Here is a 21,170-nt window from a genome sequence, read left to right as displayed (position 1 = left end):
AACAGCTGCTTTAGCTAGGATTGTCAGTGTCAATGTTATATTTCTGGGGAAGCTGCAGGCTGTCCTAATGTCTTCCCAAAGCCAAAGAAATGAGTAAAGATAGGATTTCAGGGCTAGGATGGAGGGTTTTGTGTCTAGGAGCATTCTTTATTTTGCTGTCTAGAATCTTACTCCATACTCACTCTACTCCTGCTAACATATGATGTCAACAATTAGCTCAGAAAACCCCAATTTCCCTTTGTAACAGTTTGCAAATGGTGGGGGATACATTGAGTTTAGGCATTCATGCAACTGGGATGTTTGCTGGAAAGAAATATGGTAAACAATAAGGCCATGGTATAAAATCCTCATAGTGAAGAGATCTGAGTTGGTTACTCTGGAGAGGGAGGCTGGGATTTCACATCTACAGGACATAAAAATTAGAAGTTGTAAATTCCAGTGTCTGTTTCAAAGCTTCAGTATGGAAGTTGTACTAGGTAAGGTGCAGAGTTCAAATCTTTTAGGTAATCAATATTTAATTTCTCATGTGCCAATAATGCTGGTATTTTTGTCCAATTCTGCCACCCCTTGCTGTTGACTTCCATTCCTTGCAATAGCTATGGGGAGCATAAACCCATGTCACAAGCTTGGAGAGAAGCTGTGGAACAGTCCCATGGTTGCCTCATGTTTATGGTGTTTCCAGGGGCTGGAGCAAACTCAGGATGAATCTCTCTGAAGCGCACACAGGTATCCCGTGTGTGGGGCAATGCCACTCCTTAGACAGTGTTTTTCACTTTGGCAACTTCATCCTGGTGTTAATTCTGTGAGAGATACTGAAGATGAAGAGGAATATTTTTCACATGACCGTGCAGTAATGTGAATGTGTTGGTTTTTTTCAAAACTTCCCTCAATACGGGTGCATTCTATTTGCTAAAAATCAGAAAAATGTCTGCAGCATGATCATTTCACTTGATCCTGTTCTTTTGGATAATTTCAACATGAGGTTATCCTGACGTAAAATTTTCTCTAATGTGGTGATTTTTCAAAGATTTTTAAGTCACAAGAACACTCTAGTACTATTTTTGAAATGGCAAATAAGTGTAGATGATGAAATAATCGAGGTCAGAGTCAAGGGTTTTTTCCCATTTTGGGAAGGTTTAACCTTATTCCACCTGCAGACTGTGTGTTTCAATGGATGTTGCTCTTGAGAAGCAATGGTCACTATTCTGACCTGAGCTTTTCTATCTGTTGGATAAAATTATCTCCTTTGTCTTGGCTCAGCAAGGAATTTTAATTTTTCTGTGAACCTTTCTCTTGTGTTCAGAGTTTCATTATTTCCATCTTTCCATTACAGTGAGCATGTCCTTCCACCTCTTAACTTGGTCAAGGCTCTGCTTGTAAAGATGTGGAATGAAACATTCAATCATGCACACCTTAGATCTAAGCATAAAAAGACCTTTTTCCTCTGAAATATTTTGAAAATTGTTGGGAATAATTTTCAAAATTTGAAATAGAAGAAAGAGCCAGTAACACAATATCATTTAATCATTTAATAGGTTTATGTATTAGGGTTTGACTCTTAGCCAGAGATATTTTTCTTGGCAGCCTGGCAGCTCCACTGTGGAACTGTGTGCAGGTCAATTCCCTTGAGAAGGATGGGTAAATCAGCTCCTGGGAGATGGGCACTGCCTGGCCCCGATGCTGCAGCGTGCTTGGGGTCAGGCTGGCTGGCTGACTGTCTAATAATAGTGTGTAATAACATAATTAATACTCTTTTTAATGGCTGATAAATAAGGTTTTTAAAGTTAAGTCTGTTTCATCAGTGACCTGCCTGACTTGAGCCTGAGCTTTCCAGTTCCTGCTTTTCTTATTTCTCTCCTGTCCTTCTGAGAGGAAGTGATGGTGGCTGGAAGTGTGCGGCCAGGGGGGCCGGGGTACCACAGCACCCCTGCACACTCAGCCTTGGAGATCTGGTCAGGAATCTGCTGCTGGGTCTCAGCCTTCCAGTGCAGAGCCTGGCCATGCTGCCATCACTGTGCTACACCAGGGAGTTCTCATCTCTTGGGTCCAACTCAAAAGCAGCCTTCATTTTCAAGAGCAATTCTTTGTGGGTGATGCTGTGAGGAATGTGGTGTTTACACTCACCTCATACTGGCAGTAGAGTAGAACAACTCCTGACTGATTTGGCAATGAAGACCTCGTTTTTTCTTCACTAAACCTGCCCTAGCAAAATTCACAGGCTGGTGATAGCTGTCTCTACAGTGGAAAATGTTTATTGACTTTATTGACAATTTAATAGACTTTGTCAAGCTTTGTTGTTCAGTTTCTATTGATCCTGAGACACATGGGGCTACTTTTGCTTCCTAAGGGATTAAACTGGCAAGCACTTAGAATCAGATTTGGGGAAGGTGGGTGCAGAAAACTTTCTAATTCACTTCTGAAAAGCAGAGTAATAATTAATATTTCAGATAGAAATGATAGCATTTAACAAAATATGTGAAGTTTTTATTATGTGGGGGTTTTTTTTAAATCCTGGATAAATGAAATGAGGCTTTTGGAGATAGCATGAGCTGGATTTTCTATTGAGTTTGATAACCTCTGATTCTGCTCTCCTTTCTGGTGCAACTTGTGGCAAACTTATTAGGTCAAAGTATAATTTTGTAAGAATTATTTTTCAATTTGAGCCTTTCCCACTTGATGTTGGGGAGGGAGGGGAATGGAGAAAAAATGGCTACTTTCACAAATAGAATTGGAATTTCATACTGATGATTTGACCCTTTCTAAGATTTCACTGAGCACTGGGTCTGCTTGAAACTGAGGGGACTACTCATGACTGAGGTATGAAAATTACATTTCATTCCCTGGATTAGGAGTTTTCTCTTGCCCACAAGGGAGTTAAGGGAAAAAAAAAAAGAGAAATGGGTTTAAAATTTCCTGTGCTATTTTCAGTTTGCTCACCTTTCTGGAGATACCTTAGCAACTGTAGGACATCTGAAAAACTTTGAACTGTGTCTTTATGTTTGAGGCTCTGTTGGACATTGCTTTTGTTATGATGTTCTTGTGTCAGTACTTTGAACTTAGCCAAGCAATGTTGGTATCAGCAGTGACTCTGATAAAGCTATGCCTTTCTCATTAATAATGCATTCTTCATGAAACAAAGAATATATTTCCCTGTGTTTTTTATAACCTGATGAGTCTAGGACTGAATGAAGTCAATGCCAAGCAGCTCTAAAGCAAAACACTGGGTTTTAATGTCTTTCAATGTAGGTTATGAACAAGGAAATAGACATTTATTCTTCAATTTCAGCTACCTTTAATTACTTCCTCTATGCATATTCCAATTCAGATTGATGAATGTTGAACCAAAAGCAGACCTAAAAGAGTTAATTGAAATTCTCCTAATTCAGAGGCAAACTGTTTTTATAGCTTTGTTTTGAGGGGTTTTTTGGTAAGGAAATGGCAAGTATTTATTTATCCAGCTCCCTCCACGTTTCCCACCATCATTATTCCCAGGGATCCCTGCAGGGATAAGTGGTCTCTGACCCTCACCAGGGTGAGCTGCAGGAGCCTTGCAGCCGTGCCTGTGATTTCTCACAGTGGCACAACAACTGCAACAGCACAGAGACGTTTTGCTAAAAGCTCCTACTGTTCCCAACAGGTTATTATACAGGCAGAATAAAATGCTTTCTTAAGGACCAACCACATTTTTTGTCTGCCTGAAAGGTCACATTTGTTTCGGTTTTTTTCTCTTGTTTAGGTGAGAGATAAACAAATGAAGATGAAACTCAGAGGAAATGTTGAAAATAGCAGCTGGCAGTACTTCTGTGTGAGTATCTCCATTTACACCTCACCTTGCTCTTAAAGACCTTTGAACTCTATTTAAAATGAATTTTGATAGATGGTGGCTGCTGACTATCTGCATTTCTTCTTGCACTTGTTTTCTGTGCTTGATTGGTATCACTGCTGAATGTCACCAATAAGGAAATTGACGAGGAAGAGTTGAGGAACCAAAACCCATTCTTTTTTAATCCCTCTCTGTTATGCTGCCCATCCCAGGTTTTGTTGTTGTTTTTGGTTTTGGTTGTTTTTTCAACTTCATTCTGCACCCCGTTCTTACTTTTCTTCCTGTGTCCTCTCTGCTGCCCCTCCCTCTTTCTGCCTCTCTCCTGTGACTGCGGGGCTGGGGAGGAACTTCTGGGGGCTGCCCCCCATTCTTGTTGCAGCAGAGTCCCTTTTGGGGGAGATGTACTCGTGGAAAGGGCTTGAATAAAGCACCACTCTGCTGTCCAGGGCAGTTTGATTCCTTCTGTGCCTTCTTTGGGGCTGAGGAAGTAAGGCTGAGCGAGAGGGGCTGGAGACTTGGGGCCTCTGATTTCATCTGGGGCACCGCAATGTCCCTAGGAGGGAGAGCCAGGCTGTAGCCATGACATTTTCTGACAAATCCTCTCCTTAGCATTTTTTCTCCTGAGAGGCCTCAGGAACAAAATGTAAACAATGATTATCTGCTGCTGTGGAATGCTGCAACAGGTGCATCTGGGATTGGTCTCATGTGATTGTTTCTAATTCATGGCCAATCACATCCAGCTGGCTTGGACAGAGAGCTGAGCCACAAACCTTTGTTATCATTCTTTCCTATTCTATTCTTAGCCAGCCTTCTGATGAAATCCTTTCTTCTATTCTTTTAGTATAGTTTTAATGTAAAATATATAAGAAAATAATAAATCAAGCCTTCTGAAACATGGAGTCAACTCCTCGTCTCTTCCCTCATCCTCAGACTCCTGTGAACACGGTCACACCAGGCTGATGGAGGAGCAGGTGAGTGGGGAATGAGGGGGGGTCATGCTGGGTTACCCTGCCCCAGAGGGACCAAAAGCTGCCAGAAAATTCACACGGAGGGGTGGGTGTAGAACACCAAAACCTGTCAAGTTTTTCATTTTTATAGGTATGGGCAAAGAATTGGAATTTATCTCTAAAACCATTTGGAAAGAATAATTTGGAAATAATCTATCCATTCTATTGTATACAGGAATGCAGGAAACTCTGACTAGAGATGCGTAGTCGTTTTGAAACCACTGTTATAACGTTTTTACCTAGGAATGAACCAATCAAGTGCCCTTAAACCGTAGGAACAGCTGCTGGGGCTGAAGGAAATCAATCCAAAATCAATCTCCGGCAGCTTCGGTCTCCGTTCCCTGCCTGCCCCAAGGCACGTCCGGCCCGGCCCGGGCAGGGGGGCGGTGCTGCCACCTTGTGGGCACAGAGCGGTGCTGTGCACAGAGGGGAGCGGTGAAGCACAGTGAGGAGTGCAAAGGGGCGCGGCCGGGCTTGAGCGGCCGCCGTGCGAGGCGTTGGCTGGGAAGAACGACAGCGGCGGGGCCGGTTTCGGCGGGCGGCGGAGGGGACAGAGCTCCCGTTGCAAGATGGTGAAGCGCCCGCGTACCAGGATCCTGCGTGAGCCGGGTCGGGCTCCAGCCGCACTCAAGATGGCGGCCGCGGCAGGACTGTGGCAGAGGCGACTCCGGCAGAGGCGTCGCCGCTGCTCCCTGCCGCGGTTCGCGGGGCTCCGGTGCCGCTGACCCCGCCAACCGTTTTTTCCCGCCGGGAAAAGCAGCAGAAAATGGCGCTGAGAGCGTCGGGACCGGGTTGAGGCAGCCAGCAAGAGAAACGCCTGTGTGAGGAGCGGGGGATGCTTAAGGGTACCACAACAAAGATGGCGGCTCGGCCGGGAGTGGCTTCTGCCAGTACCAAAGATTGCGGAGAGGAAATCCAGGAGAAATGGCTGCTGGCATCCTGGGCTTGCCAGGCAGGTTTTGTAAGTAGTTTTCCTGCCTCTGCAGGGGGTGAAAACTGGAAAGGGGAGACAAAAAAAGGTCCTTTTTACGCCACACCAAAGATGGCGGCTGAGGGCGGCACTCACTTGCCCTTCCAATGATGGCGGCAGTGTGCTCATGCGCCTTGGGTAGGGGGAAGAGAGGGCGGTACAGGAAATACCCCGCTCCGGCTGATGGTACGAGTGCTTTCTCCTGGGTCTGGGCGGCATTGAGGTCGCAACGAGTTCCAAATTATCCTTGTACCTCTGCTGTTGTGGCTAAGTCGGTGTTCCCTGAGTGGCTGCAGTTCCCTGCGTGTGGAGGGAAGAAGCCTGTGCTGGAGAATGGGAGGAAGGTCCCTGCTGGTTGCTGTGTCCTCGGTGGGCACAGAACTCTGGCCAGATGGCTTGGTGAGTATTGAAAATGTGAAAAATACGTATTTTGTGAGTGGCTTTTAGCAAATATTAAAATGAATATTATATGTGTATATATAAATGAATATTATATGTGTTGTGTTAGAAAGTAATGCTGTCTTAATTCTCTTCAATAGCGTGTTAAATATAGTTTTAGGTTATAACAAAATGTTAAAATAGAAACTATGTTATGTAGGAGACTTTTTTTAAAGAAAGGACTCGCAGTGAGATAGCAGCTACAGGACACCTAAATCTTTCAGAGAAAAAGAATTTATTGCTCTCTTATTAGAAGAAACTAACTTCTTCCTGCCTCGAAGGCGCCGTTAGGATTCAGAGGAAGAAGTTGATGATGACCAGACAGAATCCTGTGTCTGAATGGAATTTATTCCTCATGTATGAGATGTATGAATATGCAACAGGCTGTTGTTTTTAAGGGTTAATCCTTTGTTTACGGGGGTCCTTTTTCAGGCTTATGCTGCCCAGAAAAAGGTACCCGGACTGTCTGTAACTCTTTGTCTCTATTGTCTCATATTGTCCTAATTTAATTTGTCCAAATTATTAGTACTCTGATTGTATTACTGTTTTTATAAGCATGTAATTACTGGTAGACTTTTAAAATTTTAGAAAGAAGTGATTGGCGTTTTTCACAGGATCACTCCTGCTTCCTTTTCACTGAATTGTTGTAATGAGTCGTCAGCTTTTAGCCAGCCTCAGTTCCGTTTCTTTTTCATTAATCTTTTTGGTTGTTTCAATCCTGAACTTGCCAAACCCTTAATTTGCTAAATTAACCTTGAGAAGGTTCCACAAGCCAATGCTGAGGGGATTGGGGATTGGATAGTTAGGATCTTATGGCCTTTCAAGGGTTGGGTTCACCCCCTGTTTTTGGTGCCGAGGGAAACTCCAAGTTAACACAGATCAAAATAGGAAACAGTTCCCTCATCAAAGTCAGCTTTCCAAACCTCTGTTCAGGATCCAAAAGAAATGGGAATGCCCTTGGCAAAAAAGGGCATTTTGCCTAAATTGCCCTTGGCAATTTAAGCAAGCTTAAAATGCCTGTAAGCAGGAAATCCAGGAGGAATGGCTGCTGGCATCCTGGGCTTGCCAGGCAGGTTTTGTACTTGATTGCAAGGCAGTTTTCCTGCCTCTGCATGGGGTGGCACCTGCATCCCACTGGAAAGGGGAGAGAAATAATTCCCCTCATTCCCTGGCCCAGCCCTGGAGTGGGAGCAGCTTGCCCTTATCCTGGAGTTCTCCTGCTCCTGCCCAGCATCCCTCTGGTACCCTCATGTGCTTCCCAGGCTCCCAGCACTGATGGATCTAAACAAGGAGAACAATCCCTGTTCCTTCTCTTCTCCATCCTTCATGTTCCTGGGCCCTGCATCTCCCTGGTTATTCCCTGTCTGACTCCTCATCTCCATCCCACCTTCTCCCTGGTCACATCTGAGCCTGAGATGTGTTTAGCAGCAAATCCATTCCTTTAAAGGAAGCCCAGTGCAAAGAGCATCCAGCTGCAGGTAAGTCTTCCTGCATTTCATTTTTCTCTGGCCAGTTTTGGAGGGTTTCCCTCTGTGCTTTCCTGTGACCCAGATGTGTCCCTTCCTTTGTCCAGATCCAGTGCCAAAAGATTGAACAACTGCTGAGTGGGGTCTGGGATGAGAATGGTTCTGCTAAAATGAGGGAAAGAATGCTAGAAGAAAAATGAGCTTCCTTTGAATGTCTGGAATAAAAGCACTGGGAAAGGGCACTTTTTAATTCAATTTGGTGCCACCTCCCCTTTATTATGGCTCATACTCCATGGTGAGCAATCTAAGCCAAAAGATGAAATGCAGGAGGCTTTGATTCTGCAGTGAGCTTAACTTCCCTTTTCTCCTCTCTTTCAGGACAGGGAGAACCACTGAAGTTGTCCTGGCCTTGCCAAGGTGTTTGAGCTGCCAAACCCAAACTGGTCCTGATGATGGAGGACTTAAGAAATCACTCAATCCAGCTAAATGCTTTAAAAAGGGAGATGGTTTGGTTATAGAAATATTTCTGCCTGAGACTGGGAAGAGATTGGGAAAAGTTAAACCCCCCAATTCTGCATAACAGCACAAGGAATTTTTAATTCTTTGCCTTTTTTTCCCTTCCTTTGAATGGGTTTGTTTGTTTCCCCTTGGAAGACTGCACACACAATAGGCAGATTTTCAAATTAAGCCATTTTTTCCCACTTTTAGTCTTCAATGGAGCCCAGGTGCCAATTGTTTGCTGCTTGGTTTCTGCCTTCCCTTTCCTGCCTACAGCTTAAGCCCTTTCTCTCCTTCCTGCTTTTTGGCCATCACTGGTCATGCAGATGATGCTGATGCAGATGGCTGATAAATAATTATCAAACAGCTTGGGAATGATCTGTATCAGTAACATTAAAAGATGCAGTATATGGACCATCAACCAATGAATTTAGCAACAGTTGGATAGTAACTAATCATCTTTCCTTTGAAGCCCTCTTCATAGCATATTTCCTTATAAAGGGAAAGCATTTGGTTTTTCTTTTAAAAAATACTACAAATCACCAACAGCCAGCTTAAGCGAGCATGGCAGACTGACAAAGACATGGTAATGTTTTTTCTTTTAAATCCCTCACAAGCCCATCCCCTACTGGGGAGGCAGCTCAGGGAGTTTCAGCCCTCAGCTGCCATCCTGTGCTCATGGAGAGCAACCTCTCCAGCTGTCCCAGCCTCAGGAAAGCACAGAAGAGGGCTTTACACAGATCAGGGATTAAGCTAGACCTAGGTTGGGCTCAGCTCAGTCACCATGGCGCTGTCAGAGGCCTTAAACCCTTTTTGTATCGGATTGATTGATGGTGGTTGTGGTGCAGCCACTGTGTTGCTGTCAATGTGCTCCCCTGCAGCCTAGCCTGACATGGTGAGCAGGGGCTTGGGGTTCTGTCTCATGTGTTAAACATCAAACCAGAAGATAAAACAACAGCTAAAAGCCCTGCCCTGCCACGTGTCTCACTGCACCACTGCTATGAGAGGAGGGTGAAAGACCCAGTCAGTTTTAGCTCTGTAAAGAAGCTACAGAGCAGTGATGAGTGCCTGAATCACATCCCTGCAGCCATCAGGGGAGTGAGGGCAGGGAAAAGGGCAGAGAAAGGGAAATAAAAAAACAACAGAGCCACCAAGACTGGAGGATGTGAGGATGAATCCAAAACTATGCTCTTCAAGAACTGAAAGAACACATTTCTTAAGACATCCAAACTGGAATGGGGGACTTGCACTCTTTCCAGATCTTGCCAGCACCATAACTCATTAAAAAAAAAAAAAAAAAGCCATCTGTGGAAATGGGATGCTCCTTTAAGCCTGGCAGAGACTTTCTCCAGCACCACAAACCACCCTTCCTGTTGCTCTTCCTTTACCACTCATGGCTGAGCCATGGAGACCTGCTTCTTTAGTGTGTGTGTGTGTGTATTTCAGTTTTTTTTTTAAAACCAAGAAAAAAATCAATATCATATTTTAAAAAGAACCCCCAGAGCTTTGGGGAAAGTGGGCATAAATGTTAAACAAAACACAAAGAAAGACTGAGCTACTAAGGGATCTTAGAGCAGCAGTGGTGGGGTGGGAGGGAAGAAATATAGCAGACAAATTTAACACCATTTAGGAGGGTTTATGCACAGTGTTTTCATTGCAAGCAGCATTTAGAAGTGACAATTTAGTGATTTATCATATCCCAGCACCCTCCTACCCTGTCAAAGTGATGGGCAGAACCAGCAGAGCAGCTCTGAACACACTGTTCACTACAAGGCACCACCAACAAATCCAGAACAGCTCCACCCTTGGCCAACCCTGTCCCCTTGGGCCTTCTGAGAAGCTGGGATTTAGGAGAAGGCCTTGCAGGGGAACAGTGTTTCAAATGTCAAAGGCTTTAAAAATCTACAAGGCTATGAAAGAACATTTCAGGGTTTTTTTCAGCTGATTGTTTAGGAATTTACTTGGAATAAGCTTTTTCCCCAAGAGGGATTTCAATTCTACACATGCACAAAGAGGAGAAAACATGAATGCAGTGTTGAGACAGCTCTGTGCTGAGAGCAGTGGTTTTAAGGTAAGGCCCTTGTATATCTGGGAGGGTGAAACCTCTGTGTTCAACCCTCTGGGATCATCACTTGGGCTTCCTGTGCTTCTCAAGCTCTCAAAGTAAAATTGACCTGCCAAACTCATCTTTGTCTCAATCCTAATCCCTGCATCATCCTTCAGGTGTGTTTCCTCACAATGAAATTGGAGTAGAAAATGTTTTAGGAGATGCTTTGCAGCCCCTTCATCCCCAAAGGCCCAATCTGCTTTAATTTTTAGGAATGCTCTTCAAGCACAAGGTTTGGATGCAGCCAGTGAGACTCACATTTCAGAAGGACCATCAGTGGCCTGATAAAGACACAGCACTTTCAAGCAGGCTGCTGGGACTGAGGAGGATATTTGAAAGCTGTTGACATGCAGTTCTAGCAGAAGTGCAAAATGAAATGTAATGTAGTAGAAGTGGAAAATGAAATGCTGTTAGACAAGGCTACTGCCCAAATTGGCTCTGCCTGGAGCCACCTGGCCTGCAGCACAGCCTTCTCCCTTTCTCCTCCCTGCCCTCTGCTCAGCACCGACCCAAACCTGGGCTATTTCAATTCCTGTCAGACACAGAGCAGCTGATGGGCAGCAAATGCAGCCTTCCCAAAGTGGCTGCCCATGGCCCGGCCTGCAGGGCAGAGCTCAGGGAGGAGGTGGCAGCTTCCTCAGTGGCTTTTCATGTCCTCTCTCTGCCATGCAGACACTGGCATGCATGGCACGGCTCTGTTTTGGCAGCCGGTCCCTTGGCAGGGCTGGGTGAGCACAGGGTGAACTCTCTGCTCCTTGCTGTGACACCTGGGCTGGCAGGGATGACACAGTGACCTCGGCCGGCCCATGCTGCCTGTGCCATCACCTGGCACTGACGTGTTTGATGAGAATCCTTTGCTGGGATTTTTCTCCTGAGAAGCCTCAGAACAGAAATGGAACCGGTAACAATCTGCTGGCTGTGGAGTGTGGGCTGGAGATGGTTTAGCAACAGGGGCATCTTGGGTTGGTCTCCTGTGCAGTGTTTCTACTTAATGACCAATCATGGTCCAGCTGTGTCGGGGCTGTGAGCAGTCCCAGGTTTTTATTATTCATTCCTTTCCAGCTTTCTGATGTCTCCTTGCTCTTTTACTATAGTTCTACTATCTCATTTTCTTTTAATATAATAGAGATCATAAAATAATATTTCAGCCTTCTGAAAGGTGGAGTCAAGATTCTCGTCTCTTCCCTCGTCCTGGGGACCCTCAAACACCACCACAATCAGCGGCCGAGCGGGTTTGTGCGACCCTCTCAGGAACCCTCGGCCGGTCCCGAGTCGGCAGACACCGGGGGGCAGCCCTGACACGGCCGAGAGCGGGGAGACACTGTCTGTGCCCCGAGGGTACTGAGGGCACCTGGGCTGGGGGCAGACACTGTCTGTGCCCCGAGGGTGCTGAGGGCACCTGGGCTGGGGGGAGACACTCTCTGTGCCCCGAGGGTACTGAGGGCACCTGGGCTGGGGGGAGACACTGTCTGTGCCCCGAGGGTGCTGAGGGCACCTGGGCTGGGGGCAGACACTCTCTGTGCCCCGAGGGTGCTGAGGGCACCTGGGCTGGTCGCCTTTGCAGCACAAGAGACACCAGAGACAGCGGTAGAAGAGAAAGGGCCGACTCTTAGCAGGGGTTAATCCAAGGTTTTATTAGGATCCCAAAGGAGCTCCTGCACCTCAGGGGCCTCCTGCCAAGCCCCAGGGAGATGTGCCAAGGTTACATTTAAAGGGAGGTGGAAACCCAAAGTAGATAACATTTTACCAACCATTAAGTGACCCTAAGGGATGGGTGCTGGGGGACAGACATACAGGACAGCGTATGGGGCAAGGCTTGGGGGGCTGACCCCTGGCCTCTGGCTGATCACTCAACGACTTGGACTGAAACTTCTGCATGGAGGGGATGGGAGGCTGAGTGATTGACAGAGAGCCAGGGTGGGGGTTTGGGGATGATCTCATCCCAGGAGAGGGATAACACAGGTAAAGGGAGGGGGATACAGTTTGGGATAAACCATTTGGGAAAAATATGGGGATACAAAACAAAATTACTTCAAAGTATTACAAAGTATAAAAATGCACTACGGCAGCTTTGGGCAGCACCAAATAAAATGTAATAAAATGCTTTAAAAATAGAAAAATTAAAAATAAAAATTAAATAAAATTTAAAAACCAAAATTAATCCAAAATAAATGAAAAACAAAATAAAAACTGTAAAGTGCTGTAAAGTGCTGTAAGAATTCCATAAAAGGTAGTGCCATAATGCAAGACCCTAAAAAACACCACCACAATCACCAGCTTCAGTTGGTCTGGGCAGCAGCAAATAAAAAAAAACTAGAAACCTTAAAAAATAGAAAAATTAAAAATAAAAAATAAAATTAAAAAAATAAAATAAAAACTTTAAAAATTAAAATAATTAAAAATAAAAATTTAATAAAAAATAAAAAAATAAAATAAATGCTTTAAAAATAGAAAAGTTAAAAATTAAGTAAAAAATAAAATTAGAAAAATAAAATAAAAAGCTTCAAAAATAGAAAAATTAAAAATAATAAGTAAATAAAAAATAAAATTGAAAAAAATGCTTTAAAAAAAGAAAAATTAAATAATAAGTAAATAAAAATTAAAAAATAAATTTAAAAGCTTTAAAAATGGAAAAATTAGAAATAAAAATTAAATAAAAAATAAATAAAAAAAATAAAAAGCTTTAAAAAGAGAAAAAATAAAAATAATAAGTAAATAAAAATAAAAAATAAAAAGCTTGAAAAATAGAAAAATTAGAAATAAAAATTAAATAAAAAATAAAATTAAAAAAATAAAATAGAAGTTTTAAAAATAGAAAAATTAAAAATAAACATTAAGTATAAAATAAAATTTAAAAATAAAATTAATTAAAAATAAATGAAAAATAAAATAAAAAACGTAAAGTTCTCTAAAGTATCATAAAAGTTCCATAAAGGGTAGTGCCGTAAAGCGCGACCGTCGCAAAACCGGCCGTAAAGCGCGACTGTCGTAAAAGGGGTCGTAAAGCACGACTGCCGTAAGACGTGCCGTAAAGCGCGACTGTCGTAAAAGGTGTAGTAACGCGCGACTGTCGCAAACAGGTGCCGTAAAGCGTGACTGTCGCAAAAGGCGTCGTAACGCGCGACTGTCGCAAAACAGGCCGTAAGGCGCGAGTGTCGTAAAAGGGGACGTAAAGCGCGACTGTCGCGAAAGTGGCCGTAAAGCGCGACTGTCGTAAAAGGTGCCGTAAAGCGCGACTGTCGCAAAACTGGCCGTAATGCGCGACTGTCGTAAAGGGGGCCGTAAAGCGCAAATGCCGTAAAACTGCCGTAAAGCGCCACTGCCGTAAAATTGTGCCATACAGGCTGGCGGCGCCCTGGCTGTCATGGGGTGCCGTACAACATGGCAGCGCCGCGCCGTGGCCGTCGCGGAATCCCGTACAAGATGGCGACGGCCGCCCGAGTGGGCGTGGCCGGGGCGGGGCGCCGTGTCGACGGGCTGACGTCATTAGGCGGCACTCTGCCTGCAGTGCGCCGATACAGACGGCAGGGGGCGCTGTGCCTGCAGTGCGCCCATGAAGACGGCAGGGGGCGCTGTGCCTGCAGTTCACCGGTGCAGACGGCAGGGGGCGCTGTGCCTGCAGTGCGCCGATGCAGACGGCAGGGGGCGCGGTATAAACAGAGCGTAAAGTATAAACTCTACAGAAGAAGAAATAAAAGCTCTATGTCACCTGCAGCTGTAGAAAATTTCAGGCTCCAATGGAGGAAATAGTTTTCCTAAAATCATTACCGTTTTGGGGTTTTTTGCACTCCCAGGTAACCTTAACGTTTCTACTGCTGCTTTTTTATTCAAAAGCTAGAATGGAAAGCCAAGATTAAAAATATAGGGAAAGTAAAGAAAGAAAAGAAAGAAAAGAAAGAAAGAAAGAAAAGAAAGAAAGAAAGAAAGAAAGAAAGAAAGAAAGAAAGAAAGAAAGAAAGAAAGAAAGAAAGAAAGAAAGAAAGAAAGAAAGAAAGAAAGAAAGAAAAGGAAAAAGGAAAGGAAAGGAAAGGAAAGGAAAGGAAGAAATAAAAAGAAAGAAAAGAAAGGAAGAATGAAAAGTGAAAAAGGAAAAGGATGAGGATGAGAGTGAAAAAGGAGGAGTGAGAGTGTAAAAGGGGGTGAAAAACAGAGTGAAAAAAAGAAAAAAGAGTTGGAGTGGAAAAGAAAGGACATTCGGGAGGGGCGGTGCTGCCTAAGGTGCTTCCGCGCCCAGGAGCGAAGGAGCCGTTTGATCCCCTGGCGGGAGCGCAGCTCCCGGTGGCGGAAACCGGAGCGGTGGCTGTCAGTCCGAGACTCCAACTCCCGGCAGGCCCTGCGGCCGTAAAGCGCGGCGTCTGACGCAACGGCCGACGCGCCGTAGGAGTGGCTGGCGGCCCGAGGCGGCCGCGCGCCGGGGGAGCGGGCTGGGCGCGGGGAGCTCCCGGCGCCTGTCCCGCGCGGGACGGAGCCGCGGCAGCGACGCTGGAGGGGCGAAGCCTCCGTCCGGCCGCCCGCACGGAGCCGAGCGGCGCGGAAGGGGCGTCCGCCCGGTGCCTCGGCCTCGCTCAGCGGTCCCGGTGGCGGGGGCTCAGCTCGGGCGGGGCGCGCTGCCGCCCGCCGATGGCGGAGCGCCAGGCGGTGCTTTGCTGCCGCGGGCCGGGAGCTGCAGGAGCCGCCCCGGGCGAGCGGCGCCGGGCGCTGCCGCGGTCACTGTGCGGCGGCTGCCCTCGGGCTGGCGGAGGCGCGGGAGCCGCCGAGCTGCAGCGTCTCCCTCGGGCCGCTGCCGCTGCTGCGGGCGGGGGCGGACGAGCGGCTGCGGAGGCGGCTCCGCGGCGGGCTCAGCCTTGCGAGCAGAGAGCGCTCGACATCGCTGGCATGACACGGCTGCTGAGTGCCTCAGTGCTCGTGGCTCTTCCTTCCACGCAAACGGATGGAGCGGCATCGCTGAGCAGTAAAACACAGCGATGGCCCGGAGAATGGCGAGCGCAAGGAGCGCCGGGCTGGATCCTTCTGATGGCACAGGTGCGATCGGCAAACTCAGCCCCTTGTGCCCCTGCCCTCCCGACCCCCAGGGGAAATGCTCTCCAGCCTCGAGCTGCTGACAGACAAAACGTGTGATTTGACACTAGGGTCCGGAAAAGGTTTCCGTTTAGATTAGCAAATGCCTCAATTGCTCTTGGTTACATCCTAGGATCGGTTTTAGGCAGTGACTTTATACCGCTTGTCGGATTTTCTTGTGCAATGGTAAGAAAATAGGCAGGTCTGATACTGGTTTCACTTTTTTTCTACTTCATGTTCCATGAGCTGCTTTTATCCGAGCAATTGTTTTAAAGTTCTGCTGTAGGCATTTATATTTCACTTTTTTTTTTCTTTGCAGCACCCATGACTATTTTTTTTCTCTAAATCGGCAGTAAATATAGCTGAGTAAAATTCCCTTGGTCTTCTTTCTTCTTTTTTAACTGAAATGTTTTTATTGATAATCCTATTTGAATATGCAGAAAGAGTGGGAATGTCCTGTAATATATCCCAGCTTTTCTTGTTTACAGGGTACTCAGAAAATCTGTCTCCCTTAGAGTCCCACTGAAACATTCTCCGTGCAATCTCCATTAAGGTATGGATTGACAAATAAGCCACCATCAGTTGAGATATTTGCCTGTGTACCTTTTCCTGTAATTCAGAGCTTGCGTTCTGTGTTTTTTATGATAAACCTATCAAACTTGTGAAACTGTTTTGCAAGTCTTAATCGTTGAAGGCAGCAAGAAGTGGTTTTAAAGCCTGTTCTTGACCAGACAAAGGGAAAAAGTGTGGATTTGATGCTGAACTTGTCATTTTTCATTTGACTTGCCTTGAATTGTTTAGGAAGAGAGAGAACTAGAAAAAGAGAGAAATAGAATTGGTTCTTGAGCCCTCCTAAAATGCTCCCCGTGATTCTGTGTGGAGCCCAAGTGAAGGGTGATGGAACAGAGCCCTGTGCTTTAGAAGGAAATCAATTTCAACCTGATCTCAACTAAGACTAAGAGTCTTAGTAATTTCTGTTTTTAAAATGCAAACTCAGTTTAGGAAGTGTTGGGAGTCAGTATTTTGGGGAAGAAATGGCAGTTGCACAAACCGTTCCATTTCCCAGAGGCTCTGGGAAGGATTCATTTTGTAAGCGCTGTAACTGCCATCGGTTGGTGCTTCGGGGTTGGAATGTGCACTTGCCCTCCTATAAAGCACTCGTTCATTTGCATTTCAGTGCCAGGAGTCTGGAGAAACTGGAGAAGAGCCCAAGAGACATTTTTCATCCTGAGATACAAAAGGTAGGAAGTGACTTTTCTTTGTTTGGCTCTTTTTCTTTATGATTTCCTGGAAATAGAAGTAATTAAGTATAGATACTACTGGTTTGTTTCTTCCAGTAGCAGATAATAATAATCTAATACTACTTAAACTGTCTCTTTATCCATTGAACTGGCCATTTCAAATCCAAACTTCTAAACACAAATAAAACCATCATCCTTGTAGAATCTTTAATAGGAGGGGGCTAAAGATGCTGTTTTTGTTGACAGGATTTATTGGTTCTTGAAGGGCAAGAGGTGAGTACAAGCCTGACTACTTCTAGCTCACAGACCCGTCCAGTGAATACAGCTTTGTATTTTAATGGGCTTATGGTGACTTGGAAATCAATTGCTCATTACAGTCAAAAGAAGTAATGTTTTTTTGAACATGACAGCAAAAATAGCTTAAAGCACCAACTTAATAATAATAGATCACCCATTTAAGGAAATAATTTTATGCTATACTATCAAAATGTAAAGGTAAATGATTATGTATTAGGAGGTGGTATGAGATGTATGTTCTAATGCGTAGGATGTATACAAAGATACACACACACTTGCAAGTCCTTAGAGGAAACAAATTTTTACATCTTCTGTTTGACTGTTTACCATATAATAGTTGGTTTTATGTCCCGGGGATTGGTGAATTTTAAATTTGGAGTCCTCTGTGCTAAGGATGGTCAGCTTACAGATGATGAAATGTTCAGTCATGGTGAGTTTTTCACCTTCTCCTTAATTGTTTTGTTCACCTACATTAAAAAAAAAAAAAGGCAAGATTAAAAAAAAAAGTAGGTTTATTGTTTTTTACCCCGTTATGTCTGTATCCTCCGTATTTGCTGGAGCTCTGCTTACCCAAGCTTTGGGTAAAACAAGCTTTGGGTTCCTTCTGTCCCACTGGGAGTTGCCCAGTTTGGTTGCATCATCTGGAGAGTGGGTGACATTTCTGAGCATCTGGCAAGTGCACTTCTATCAAAATGCCTGTGACATTGCTGGGGAAAACCCTTCTGTATCCTGAGGGGTTCCTCAAACTCTGTTGAGGATCCAGTTAGCAGTTGCTCACCTGGATGGTTCCAGCTCCTCAAGTTAACACTTGTACTCTTGCCCTGTAGTTTAGATCTATTGTAGTTTTGGTATTTTGCAAGATTTTACGTCTTTGGACAATAATGTGCATTTCACTCTTTGGAACCTCTGGGATCATTCCTTGGTGCAGCAGCACCTAATGGGACACTTGGCTGCTGTGCTGAAGGGCTTGGTTACTGGAATTGTAAATCCCGGAGAGTTTGTCAGTCTTCTGTCCCCAGGGAGGTGTCACGCTTTGTTCACCGTTGCTCTGTTTGTCAGGTGCTGCTTCTCGTCGGAAGTATTAACTTCAAACTGCCCTGTTCTTTTTTTAACTTTTTTTCCTGGTTCTCTCCGTAGGGCAGGGAAGGACTCTCGTATCCCGGTTGTCAGACTCAGCGCTGCCCGAGAAGATACAGAGACTGTAAAAATCATAAGGAGCAAATGTGACTGCAGAGGAAACAAACTGGAGAGAACAAAAGGTGATATTGTTCTCCTTAGCCTGGATTAGAAACATCCACTGCGCTTTGATGCCGGTGGCTGCCAGGGGCTCGTTAGGTCTCTTTAGGCAGGTGTAGGTGTTCACTTGTAGGTTTTCTCTCTGGACGAGTCAATTCAGACTTTGCTAAGCTTATATTGGAAAATTACTCTCTAGTTCAGTCCAGCATGACATTTTTGAATGTTGTAAAAAAACCATGTTACTTGGAAATCGCCAGTGATGAGAAGCTTTAGGGAAAAATAAGATTTTGGGGTCCGGAGATTGGGGTAGAATTTTGTGGGGGTGTTAGACTGTAATAAAGCACACCTTAGGCTGGCCTGGCACACTGGCAGATCCCCTATCAAACAGGAGTGCTTAGATTAGCCTGGGTGCTGCCCATTGTTTCTGTAGGAATAAATGTTTCCTGGCCTTCAGAAGTAAGCTGCTTTGGAAACCTGGAAGCTGCAGTACAGTGACAATCCACGTGCTTGGGATTCAAAGGAGATTTCAGAAGGGTGATGGGCTTTTGTCTTTTCCTACCAGTCCATGTAATCCTACGGAGGAGTTTTTAATTGCGTGCTGCCGAGTCATCCATCAGAGCCCCGTTGTACCGATCATCGTGCAAATACAAAACAAAAATTCAGAGCCTGTCCCAGCCCTTAGAGCCCAGCCCATTATTTCCTCAGGCTGCCTCTGTGTGCCATTGATACTCACCACGGGAGCGAGCTGAGGGTGGCTGCAGCTGTTGGGAGCAAACTCCTTCTCGGCACACAGCAATAGAACTGGGACCACGCCTGGGCCAGCGCCTCTCTGCTCTCGTCTCCCCAATCTCCAGCAGAGCAGCTCCGGCCCATCCGGGTGTGCGTGACCCAGTTCCCGATGGTCTGAACGCGCTGGGCAGCGCTCGGCTGCTGTGGGGGTTCAGGGAAGGCAGAGTGTGCATCATCATCCTCCTGAACCTACAGACAAACCCAAGGGAGAAGCCATAGGGTGGCAATCAGTCGCATCCATGCTAAATAAAACTCGCAGGTGTTTCTAAGGATTGTTTCTGCTTGTTCTTTGTTGTGCTTCTGTGCTTAGAAAGCGTCCCTTGAAAATGAGTTCAGTTCATCACTGGAAACTTTGTTTGCAGACCCTCACTGAGCAGAATTTGTGTCAGACTCGGTGCACGCTGTGCTGCCCTCCTGGGAGTGTGAGGAGCTCCAGCGTGCTACTTTGTGCTTTAGGACACTCTGAGGGATTTATTCCTTTTGGGAGCCACGATGAGAATTCCCAAGAGAGGTAGTAATAAGGTATGAGATTGGGAAAAAGCCTGTGTCCTTGGAATGTTGTTGTTGTTGTTGTCAAAAGTTAATTTTTCCTTCTTCTTTAGCCAGTAGTCAGCTTTTTGCTTTATTTTTTGTGGTATCAGTATTGGATTGTTTAAAAAATGGCTTCAAAAGAACTGCAGTGGCTGGCCACCAGGACCTTGTTCAGATTTGCCTATTTGCTTGTAGCTAAAACGTTTCCATATTGTTTATCATTCTATTGAAGAAACTGCTGCCCAGTCAACTAAGAACTGAACATCTTTCTGTCTGGGACATGGGGAGAGGATTTAGGTCATGTCTTTGTTTCCAGAAAAAAGTTCCAGTGTAGTTTCTAACTGGAGGAAAAGGGGGGGTGAAGACTCGGGGCTCTGATGCCGTTGGGGGCACCCCGAGGTGCCCAGGAGAGGGAGCCCCACTGTGGTGCAGGAGCAGATATGTTATCACGTACTAGAGAGCAAATTATAAATAGAAATACGAAAATTATAAATATAAAAATATTTTTAAATAGTTAAATCAAGTGGGTATTTTTTCTTTGTCAATAGGCAGGGTTTGGATGATAAAAATTATAAATATAAATAATATGAAGGTAGAAATCTAAGTCTAGAAATATATCATAAATACATACAGATATATATAAAATTTAAAAAGAGAAGAAAAATGAGTTGTAGCAGTAGATATGTTACGGAATATAAATAATAATTTAAATATATTTTTCGAATTTTATATATATTATATCTAATTATTAATTTAATGCACCAAAGAAACGATAAACAAAAATGTGAATATAATTATACAAAGTAGAAATAAAAATATTTCAATATCGTTTAAAAGAAGGCATTTATTGTATTTATTTGGTTAGAGATGGGGTTTTTATTTGGATTAATAGAAGTATTCTAGAAATACAAATCTAACTATAGAAAGATACAATCAATAGAGAAAGAGATTTCTAAAACCACAACCGAACGCCGCCGCCTTCGGGGGAATCGCACGAGCTCGGCCGAAGCAAGGCGAGAGCGGCCGACCCTGACGGCCTCGAGCGAACCGAGGCGAGGCTTCCGAGCTGCCTGAAGCGAAGCGAGCCGAGCTCGGCCGAAGAGGCGAATGCAGCCGACAAGAGCCGACAGTAGCCGAGTTTAGGCGACAATAGGCGAGTTTAGGCGACAATAGCCGACTGGAGCCGAGCGTCTCCGGAGCGAGCCGAGCTCCGCCGAGCGCAGCATCCCGGGCAGGGCGAGGCGCCGGGCCGGGCTCGGGGTGCAGCCGGGGCTCTGGGAGGCTTCCCCGCCTGTCCCTCTCTCTAGCCCTCCTTCCTTCTCCCCGTATTCGCCTTCTCTCGCTCCCTTTCCCCCATTCCCTCTCCCCCCACAAACCCGGCTCCTTCCTGTCCTGTCCCTAGCCCGCTACTCCCTTCTGTTCCCCCTCTCTCCCTCCTCTGTCCACCCTCCCTGTACCCTCGTCCCGGGCTTTCCCTTCCCGTCGCGCTTTCCTGCACAGCCCGAGCTCCCTCGCCGCCCTTTGTCATGCCCTGCTCTCGCTCCTCTCTTCCCGTGCCCCCTTTCCTTCTTTGCCCCGCAGCCGCGGGGCTCGGGCTGCCGGAGAATAAAGCCCCGAGGGCCGGAGCCCGGCGCCCCTGGGCCCTTGCAGGAGTCCCCGCGCGGGGCCGGAGGCTCTCGGCGGATCCCCCCGTGCCGCTCAAGCAGCGC

The 21,170-nt window shown here is 45.6% G+C and overlaps 1 long non-coding RNA gene across 8 annotated transcripts; it reads left to right on the top strand.

Moving 5' to 3' along the window:
* Positions 1-5,095: 5,095 nt before the first annotated feature.
* On the top strand, positions 5,096-19,199 carry LOC139602585 (uncharacterized). Of its 8 annotated transcripts, none has more exons than XR_011683320.1 (5): positions 5,096-6,199; positions 8,083-10,273; positions 15,856-15,920; positions 16,545-18,164; positions 18,572-19,199. It is a non-coding gene; the product is annotated as an uncharacterized lncRNA (long non-coding RNA). The 8 variants fall into 8 exon arrangements; XR_011683321.1 differs by having other exon boundaries at positions 5,097-6,199; positions 18,704-19,199; XR_011683318.1 differs by having other exon boundaries at positions 5,110-6,199; positions 16,545-17,335; positions 18,043-19,199.
* The last annotated feature ends 1,971 nt before the right edge of the window (positions 19,200-21,170 follow it).

The sequence above is a fragment of the Agelaius tricolor genome, unplaced genomic scaffold (assembly GCF_023055355.1).
Source record: "Agelaius tricolor isolate 1412-34295 unplaced genomic scaffold, bAgeTri1.0.p SCAF_34, whole genome shotgun sequence".
Lineage (NCBI taxonomy): Eukaryota > Metazoa > Chordata > Aves > Passeriformes > Icteridae > Agelaius > Agelaius tricolor.
This window is presented reverse-complemented; position numbering and strand designations above follow the sequence as displayed.